Below are 10,859 nucleotides of genomic sequence, written 5' to 3' on the forward strand. Positions count from 1 at the left end.
TGTTCAGACAGACTGCCAGATGAGTGAGACAATCTGCCAGATGGATGACTTTCGTTGTTTTTCAAGTATTACTTTATAATTCTACTATTATATTCAGTTGTCATACAGCAGTGAAATACAGACTACACATATTTGCTACTCATGGAGAGGTACAGATTTTTTTTATTATCAAATGAAATCTTGGTAAAGAAGAAGAAATATTCAACACCTTATCTGAAGTTAAAAAGAAAACAACAGGTCCTAAAAGAACTTACAATTTACGAATAATGTGTTTACCTCTTGACATTTCTACCCACACTTTTTGTAAAACAAACAAAAGCTCTTCTAATTGATAGTAATTTTTTAAAAAAAGAAGAAAAAAAAAACATAATTATTAAATGGTTAATGCACTGTTTGCTGCTTCACATTCATCCATCTTCTACAGTATGACCTTTGCCTGTTGGGTACAGATGATTTACGCCTCTTGACATGCCAAGGATTCAAATTTTGTGTTTGACTTTGCACCATTAATTCAGAGAGATATTGGCCCTGATGTTTGTTAGACAGATCAAAATGATGCAAAATGAAAATACTTCAAATAAAAAAAGCCCATTGCAATTTAAGGCCCAGCTCCTTTTTATTTGCTTCGAAAAAGGCAGGTCTCAGTACAGGCTCCCATGCATTTAGTGTCAAAAATAGTACATGGGACGGGCAATCAGGGTTCAAATTTGACCTGTAGCTCCTCTGACACATTATTCCAAACTCTCTCCCTCCCTGATTTGAACTCTATCCACTGCCCTATCTCCATAATATAGGCAAAAAGGCTCCAATATATGTAAATCTTCACACAAAAAAAAAAAAAAAGAATCAAGCATCAGGACATCCACAACATACATCATGATGCACATTAGCCATTAATGTTCATGTGTATATGTTTGTGAAAGAAGTTTAAGGATGAAATGAGGATTCAAACAAGTGTGTGCATCCACAGAATGTGAGCAGGGCCTCTCCTGCGCGATGATCTGATGAGGACGAAAAAAATAAAACGTTTTTCCATCTCTCATGACAAATTTTTTACACTAAAACATACTTTAAAAATGTAAAGATATTGTGATATGTTGACACAGCTGTATCGGCCGGTACTTTAGCACTCATATATTGATACACACACACACACACACACACATTCACACATACATTCATATACATACATACAGTATGTATATATATATATATACATATATATATATATATAACCAGAGGTGTCGCCCTCTGTTCATACACATGAACAGAGTTAAATATGTTTTACTTACTTCCCATTGCTTTCTATAGCTTTACATTTTTTCTGCCAGACAATGAAAGCCTCTTCTGTGGCAGTGCTTCAACACAAGGGCTGAACAAGCGAGCGCATGAAGACAGTGTGCCAAAGAGCCCGCTCAGGCCAATGTTCTTATTTTTTATATATGAGAAAAAGAGAAAACAACATAGTTCGAGGGTGAGTTGATTGCTGTTGGAATTTTTTTCCAGCCTCTGTACACACTTCATTATAGGAGACCCTGGGCTGTCTTGTCAGTCTGTGTTCACCTCCCAGGCATGCACACACCACCATCTGGCCTCTGTCACTTCAGCCACCTCTGGGTCTGAAAGAATAAAAAAACCTAACCCTTACAGCTTCCTTACCTGACACCCCGGCTACAGCTCTGTGTTTTAAAAGTTTTTTTTTGTTTTTTTTTGCTTTATGCCATGTAGAACAGCTTTACTGCAGTTTTGTAGGGCTCTTTCTCACAAAGGGAGGATTTTATTTGCACTAATTGAGGGTGTGGGTGTAGAACGAGACAAGACAATTAGGGTGTTGAAGAATCGTTTTCTCTCCTGGACGTTAGTCTCACTAGCTGCAAAAATCACATCCATTTTTTCCAGCCGAGCAGATATCTCCAACAGGTTTATTCTGTTTTTTTTTCTCATGCAACATCTTTTGTGCATTTAAAGGTGAAAAAAAATAATATGGATTGACATTAAGCTATACGGTAAACAATGTGTACCCAAGACTATCACACATGATGACATCTTTGCAACATCCCTGCCATAAGAGTTCTCGCAGTCCCCCGACCGGGCATGTGACACTTCTGAGCGCGTTAGGAGCACTAGTCTTTGTGTTGGATTCATATTTCCTGACAGCATAACCATGAGGAGCCATATGGTAATCCAGACTGGACCTGCCTTGAAATTCCCCCCGAGCTAGAGGTGGTGGAGCGACCTAATGAAGCAGCAGACTGTGTGCTGCCTGGGGTCAGAATGGGAATCAGGTTCAGATGGCTGTGGTCAGTGACAGCACTAGCTAAGCCCTGTGACTCGAGCCCCTTCAGGACATGAAGCGCTCTGGCCAGCCAAACACACAGGACAAGGCCTGATGTTCCCAACAGCAGGGCCGTGCCAACAGGGACCAGGGTAATCTAGCTGGCTTAGTCATGGCTCTGCTGGGTAGGTGACCACATGTGTTAGTGGGACTGAGTGTGTGTGTGTGTGTGTGTGTGTGTGTGTTCCTTTTTCCTGTGTCGTTGAAACCCACGAACCACAAATTATAGGCCATGCATCCCCCTCACCTTGTGTTTAATCTTGAACACCTTTGAAATTGTAACCCCCAAAACCGTAATTACGTTAATCATGAACTGGTGCACCAGCAATCAAGGTTTGAATTCCAGTAAGAGACAGATTTTAAAGGTAAACAGTCAAATTGAAATTGAGGCCGGGGAAGGATTGGTTTAGGAATGAAACATTGGAGTAGATATTGATAAGGACATATTGGTGTGGAGGGGCATCAATACACTTTGTTTGTTGCTTGTTCTTTGCACAATGCTAATGGTCAACAGATATCAGCTGATCTGTAATCCATTCCCCCCCGATCAGTGGATCGATCCGCCTTACAAATAGGATGTACATTTTTTTACATGCTTTTTGTGGACCCAAAAATGTGTCTTAAAAATGTTAATCCAATAAAGGCTCAAACATAAAATAAATGAATACTTACAGAAAACTAAAAATATGCTCAGCAGTATTCGCCATACTAAACAAACTCAGGGGGGGGGGAATCATTGCATTTAAAGAGACACACACACACACGAAAACCGAGCATTCTGAGAGAACTGGTTTCTACAGGGTCACAAACCTCCTCTGGCGTTTCATTGATGATATAATGTGACCAAAGCACAGCACAGATGTTTCATTAAGACCACAGGGGACTGTTTGAAAAGGTGCCAAAGGAGTATATGTCCTCTTCAAGATAAAGGTCTATTTTATAACAACCCTCACATACAGTATGTGCATTGAATTTTATATATTTCTTCCTCCCTTACTACTGGCTGCAAAGCGATCCATTCCTAAAGTGATTTCACTGCAAGTGACGGAGGACAAATTCCACAGTCACTGTTCTCTGTAAAAAGCATTCTACAGTTCAGCTCAAGCTTGTCCCTGTGCCACAGCTGAGCGAGTAAACACTGTCCATGGAAGCACAAAGACGAAATGTTGCACTAAAAAGACTTCAAGTTTGGAAAATACCCACTTGATTTTCTCTAACACAGTCTGCTGAAGCCTCTGATCAGCTTCGGCTGAGCTTAAAAAATGCATTTCTGCACGGGCAAAAGGCTGTGTGTATTTTGTCCCAGAGTCACTTACAATGGAATTGCATCAGGCAGGGATTTCTCGTTGGTTTGCATGAAAAGGACGAACAATATTTGTAACCCAAAACTCTTAAAATGTAAATATATGCACAGATTTAAACTTCACCAGGCTCATTATGTAAAAAAAAAAAAAAAAAAAAAGGCTTTAATGGCTGGTTTGTCACATCCTGTACACCATTGTCTTCAGCATATCTTGGACACACTGCACACAGATGGACAAGACGGGCACCAGTCCTAGGAATCATTTCATTTTGCGTTACAAAATTCTTCAAAAACAACAAAAAAAGAAACTAAGGAACTTGATCTTGAAATTGGGTACTAAATATGAAAACATTCTGCAAATACAGATTTTTTTTGTGATTTCAGCTGCTCTCAAAGCAACAAGAATTTTCCTTTTTTTTTTTTTTTCACTCCTTTTGCATCCTTTGAACACTAGAGTGAAATCCCGCCGCCAAACAGCTCTGTGTGCAGACGTAGTTAGTGACAAGATGGTCTCAGCCAAAAGTAAAAAATGTGGACACTCTGTCAAGTCCTCAGTCTGCTGTGTGGCAGAAGTTCCAATTAAGGAAGTGAACAGCAACCAAACAAGTGACAACACAGGGGTTGAGAGGAAAAGAAAAGAGAGCCTTGCCTTGTAGGTAACAAAGGAGACACACGGCTCTGAGTACAAGCACATTTTAATGAAAATCTACAGCCAAAGCTCTACAGTTAAATGCTGAGTTTAAGATTTTAAAAAGTGAGGATGTAAAGCTTTAGATGTTTTACAATCACCTTTCCTCGTGTTTCTAATTAAATCACGTGATATTTGCAGAGTGAATGAAAAGTTAACCCTTTGAAAACAGACCACAGTTCCTGTTTTATGGCATAATATGTGGCATCTTTCCAATATGCTATCCACTTGAACTTCTACACGTCCAACCATCAGCCATGCCACATCAAGGCCACTCAGGGAGGCTGTTTGTCGAGGCATGATCACTGATATTTCCTATCATGTTAAAGCCAAGCAGCAACCTCCGGTCAAACACAAATGGAATATTCACAAGACATGATTTTGGCACTTACAGTAAATCAAAAATGACGTTTTTTACTCTACTGACTATAGGTCCTCGTTGTTGTTGTTTTTTTCATGTTCGTGTCCACTGGGACAACTTGGCAGTCCATTCAAGACTCATAAACTCTGCGCCCACAACCTGCCCCCGTCACTGTCTCTCTCCACACCCTATTGGTGAATGCCACAGGAGAAGGAGGGCTGTGGAGTAGCCTTGGGCGCTGCGAAGGCTCGTGTTGGCATCCTGAGGTAACCTTTTAAAATGCGAGCGTGGTAGTGAGAAGCCAGACCTCACAGGGACAGGTTTCAGGATGAGCGCTTATCTTTTCAGCAACGCCACCTCGGCCTGCCAAAATCCTGCACTAAGCAGCGCAGCGGACCAGGGAAAGGTCACGCACAGCCATATGCAAAACCAAGCTGTCCCTCTTCCTATAGTACACACCGCTGCACCCTGTGCGAAATGCACACGATATTAAACAGAGAAATGCAATTTCAAGAGACACGTCGGATCGATTTTTCAGTGAAATAAGCCAGATCTTGTGAAGTGTTATTGCTTTCATATCATTTTGTGGATGTATTCATAAACATCGCACCGGCAGATAGTGGTATGCTCAGCAGAAATACATGACAGATAAATGAATCATGGAGCAGGGATTGCAAGGACACTGTCCCCGAGTTTACACTGCAAAAAGGCGGCTCTCGAAATTGAATAATTTAAGCATTAAAATGAGGGCTAACATTGCTTAATTTATCATAATGATCTGCCCACAGAACGAGACAATGTTGCAGGGATATTTTTTAAACATCTGGTGTCGAACAGCCAATACCAAACCTTTAAAATGTGATTAACAATAACAGCTGCGAGAACCGGGGTCCACGTGTAAAAACAATAGAAGAGTATTCTAAAAATATCTACGTCTTTATGGAATCAAAGAAAAGGTGTTTTGGTCTCAAGATGGAGGGAAATGCTCTCTGTAACGTGTGGCCCTGGCATGCCATGTGACATACTGCTCGTAGGTGTGTTTTTTTTCTTCTTCTTTTTTCTTCCTCCCTTGTCTTCTCGCTCGCCTCCTCCTCCTCCTCCTCCTCTCTCTCCCTCAGGTGCTGCTGGTCAGGTGCTGTGGGTGGCCCTGCCCACATATCAAAGGAAGGCTGGAGGAGAAGAAGCTCTCTGACAAAGATGAAGGAGCCCTTTGTTTGAAGTAGCATTCAGGTTCTTGGTACTTTATTCTTGTGTTTATTTTGTGTATGGATGAAGGTTTGGTTGTTCAGTGTTTTATTTATATATGTTACTATGATTATATATTCAGTTCATCCTTCAGAGGTGGGGGTGTATGAGGTGGGGAATCTGTAATTTGTCCCCTTTGTGCATCTGGAAGACTTGTGATTTGTTCAGATTTAGCATCTTAAGCCATAACATTCATCCATGCATCCATTCATGATCTGTTCCTCTTCTTCCCATTAAGGGTCGCGGGGGGGCTGAAGCCGATCTCAGCTGTTATTGGACAGGAGGCGTGGGTGTGACAGGGCTGTCATGCAGAGACAGACAACCATCCACACCTGCAGGCAATTTCGGACTCACCAATTAACCTACCTCTTTGGACTGTGGGTGGTTGCGCTCTGGATCAGGTCATGCTAGGCAGTCGTGCCCACCTGAAAAACTGCATGACAAATGTTGCATGATGGAGCTGAATTTGGTTGGACAACAAAATCTGAAAGAAAAGAAATCAGAAACAGTCTGAAATATATGGCCAACCAAGTAGTTCTGACTTTATTGGCTTGCTTATATAACGAAAAGAAACCTTTACATTTCTTCCACTAACTTCTGTAGTTTAATACCCTCTTTGAAATAAAGCAGTGGAGATGACTCCTGGTGTGTCTAAGGTATTAAAAAGTATAGCGTTTTTTCTTTTCTTTCTATATATCTTTTGTAATACTGAGCATGAAATAAAGTGAACAGTTTTCCTTCTCTGTTTTGATCAAACGTCTTCATATGTCTGCTGATTGATTGATATTTTAAGCATTAGATTAGCGAGAATTAATATTCACTCAGAAAAAAGTCTTTTTATTTTATTTATAAGGTAATGTATCGACTGTTGGTACAAGTCAAAAACTCTTGCTGGCCGGCTATGAATACATTTCTTGTCAGACATAAAATAAGCATGTGAATTGATTTCACGTTTAATATTGAAATGATGTTATTTTTTACAGTGTACGCGGCACCTGGCTGCTTCTATAAGGCGCTGAGTAAGGATTTCCCTACAAATCGTAATATTCTCTGATCATTTATCTATTCCGTAGACAAACACTAGGAATAGAAAAAAATAATATGTTTTATGCATTCAGTTGCCAGGGGCGACATACTTTTTGCTGTACTCTTTACTGATAAATATTCCATTACAGTGATAAGGCTGTGGGACTGAAAGCTACAGAATACAAAGAAATCTATATGCAATTTATTTTGTTTTTCTTTGTGTTTTAAGACCTTTGTGCTGCTCCACTTACTCTCAGTTTTACCGTACAACAATGCAAAGCTCACAAATCGCCCACTGCTCTGGAACAATTGTGTGCATTATCGTCAGTGCTTGTAGGGAAGCCGCTCGACAGGAAGCTGAAAACAGGTTGAATCACCTCAGGTTGCAGAGTTGTTTTCAGATCGCATGAAACATTAATTCTTATCTTGATGGGAGAAAACTGATCTTGAAAGGGAAACAACAAGAGTGATAACGCTTATCTGAGAAAGCAGGGCAATACCCAATACTCGAGCGGATGTTCTACTATCTGTACAAAGTATTATTCTTAGAAAAAGGGTGGTCTCTGATGTTCAGGCTCCAGGCTTTGCACCTTACAATGTAATAGAATAAATGCCCATATCTTTGGACTGTAAAAAATGAGATTGGAACTGTGCAACTGTAATCCAAAGCGGAGGGAGGCTTTCAGTGTAATCAATCTCCAAAAAGGCTTTTAATGGAATCAATGGGGAGAAAGGGCATTGATTTCTGCACAGTATACTGCCATTTTTAGATATTCACTCTGTGAAAACTCTCATCTCTGGAATGAAAACTTCCATCCCACGATATAGGTTAATTGCATATTGAGCAAAGCAGCCCATTTGTTAAGTGACACACTTGTTCTGGGTGACCATTAAGTTACACAAAGCCGAAACATCACACCGAGCTGTGAACTCGATCCCAATTGAAATAAAACTAAACTATCGGCCACAATTCTCTTACAGGAAAGTTAATATGACTAGATTTTACTGGAATTCTGTCTGGTTGCTTGGAATATGTTGACCACCTAAGAATGGGTAAAGGGGGATTTTTCACATTATGTGTGAGAGTTTTTAACATGCTCTTAAATGATTTTCCATTTTCTATAGTTTTTTACCTTTTTTGTGTCGTAATAGAAACTGTATTGTCTGCTTTGACATTGACACAAGTATTATTTTGGCTCAAGGTTTCTGCCTGGTTAAAGGAAGTTTTTCCTTTCCACTCTAAGTGTGCGAAATGTTTCTTAGTGCTCAGGGTGGATTAATGTTGTGTCTTTGTAGACAATCTAATGAGTAATGTCTTTCACCTGCTCTTGTAAAGTGTCTTGAGATAACTTAGCAAGATAATGTGTTGGGAATATACAACTAATGATTGAACATGTTATCATATTTTAGACTTTGGCATCTAAAACAGTCTTGGTTTGTCCTTTTTTTGTGTGGCAATACTTCTACACAAAGCCAGCAATCCAAGCAAACAAGGTGGTCAAAGAAGATGATTCCAGATCATAGCCCTGGTAAAGCACATACAATAGTCCTTTATAACCATTCCTTCTGATACGAAAAAACTTTCATTGCAATTATGGAAAACATGCGGTCCTAACATCTGGCCCTTTAGATGTGCAGAATGTACATGTGCATCTACTGAAGATGAACTAACCATAGACTTTATAAAACATGGATGTAGCCTCAGTGACATAGCCCATTGGTTTCTGAAGCGCAACGGCGGCAGTGGCCAAGTTGGAAGTGGTTACAGCATCAGATGATGTTCAGTATTCAAAAAAAATATGATGTGAAGTCTTCTGTTCGCACACTCTTGGCCTTTAAGTGTATATGAAATATTTTCAGCAGTTAGTAGAAAATTGCTGGTCAGAGCAGGGCAATAGACCCACACATGCACACAAACCATCACACAAGCTTTGGAGGCCAGCCAAAGCTAAAAGACTCTTCTGCCGTTGGCATAGAAACGGTACATGGACAGATAAGGTTAAAGGGTAATACCACTCAATCTCTGCTTTGAAAAAATCATTCCAAAGCTCTTAAGACAGTTATGTGTGTACAGCACACATCTTTTATCTACACAGACAAGATGTACTGAGAAGTGTGTGACCTGTGGTTACAGCTTGTCAAAAAGTTTCCTCATTGACACACAGACAATCCGTTAAGATGTGTAATTGATTAATTGCCTCATGACAGTCGTGTTCATTTATCAGTGTGCTGTCATCTTTAAAGGCCTGATTCTCACCTCTGCTTTTAGTCTTTGATAACATTCTATCTGTCAAGGGTTAAGATATGGATTTCATATTTACATCGATGCTAATTGTTTTCTGTGACAGGAAAACAGAAGCATTAGCTTCACGTTGTTTCCAACTGTCAGCTCTTTGAACTGAGAGTTGACAGTACTGCAGGACAAATTGGGAATTCAGTTAATCCACCTGTGCAAAGCTAACACTTCTGTGTTCATGTTTTATTTCACCAAACTCATCTGACTCATGATTGTTCATGTATATCTTGAATGATTATACCAAGAAGACAGGAGTTGAAGATGAATGCATTTGTAAAGTGTAGAGAAAGAAGCTATTTTGGCACCTAATTAAACTTGCCATTGTTTTGCTTCGTCTATCTACAATAACCTTTTAACAATGTAATCTGCAGTCTAATGAACAGCTTCTGAAGGTAATATGCAGAAGTAGAAGCAGCTAGCTATCATCCAATTTGTTGTAAACTTTTCTAAATCTTGGATTAAATTGGATGAGGTTGTTCAGTTACTTACTCAAGAATAAACAGTAAAACGTACTGAAATGTCAAGTGTACGCTATTAAACTAGTCGTTTCAACGTGGCCTTCGTTACCCACCGTTGATGAGCTAGCGGAGTTTAACCTGTCAATCTGACTCAACCTACACCAAACATAACACTGTAAGTGTTGTGTTATGCTGATTGGCACATGCTGTATCGTGGAGCCAAGGACATGTCAATCAAAAAGATGGATATGTCAATCAAAACATGATCCTCACACCTCCAAAAGCTTGAGAACAGTCTCAAAATTGCAAAATGATCATTTTCTCTGAGCAGGGATTTTTTTTTTTTTTTTTTAATGCTTTGAGGGTTTGCTTTTTGTGGCTAGTCAATGAGTTTCAACTTTGATGTTTAGTTTTACTACTGTATTTCAGGCCAACATTTCCAGGATTTTTTCTGAGCTTTGATGGCGGAAAAATCACGCAACACGATGTGAGTAAACTGCAGACAGCAGGCTAATGTTTACCGACCCAGCCGGTCTGTGATCCCTTTATGCCAAAGGATAGCAAAGGGACGAGAGAGGCAAATTGACCAGACGCAAATTATCCAACACTGCTGAGTCCATCTATGTGTGGACAAAGTGCTCGGAGCCTCCTTAGGAGTTCATGTTTCACTCGTGAGTGGAGAAGTGACCAAACCTGATACCTGAATTTCATTTGGAGAAAATGGGGGTGAATCCAAAAGGGTAACAATATGAGCCTCTTCAAGTTGCATCTGCAAAAGCATGAGTTTTCAATTCGACAATGTGTGTGACACGTTAACGTCTACTTCTTCACCTTCGGGTCTTTTTTTTTTTTTTTTCCTCCTCCTCGTCGCCCCGCCTCGCTTCCCTACCTCCCTTTGTTCTGTGTCACTTAACTGTGTAGGTGTTTGGCAGAGGCCGTGACAAGTTGCACGTCAAACGGAGCTGACAGATTGTTGACGTCTTTACTCACAGCGTGCCTGTATTAAACACTCTTGACGGGGACTGCTGTTATATTTCTCGGGTGAGATGTGATGAATTATGAAACACTCATAGTTGCATGTCAGCTCCCGTTGCCCCCCGCCTGACACACGACGGTCATGTCAGCGCCTGTCCTTTGTTGCCTCTAA

The sequence above is a fragment of the Symphodus melops genome, assembly GCF_947650265.1.
Source record: "Symphodus melops genome assembly, chromosome: 14".
NCBI classification, from domain to species: Eukaryota; Metazoa; Chordata; class Actinopteri; order Labriformes; family Labridae; genus Symphodus; species Symphodus melops.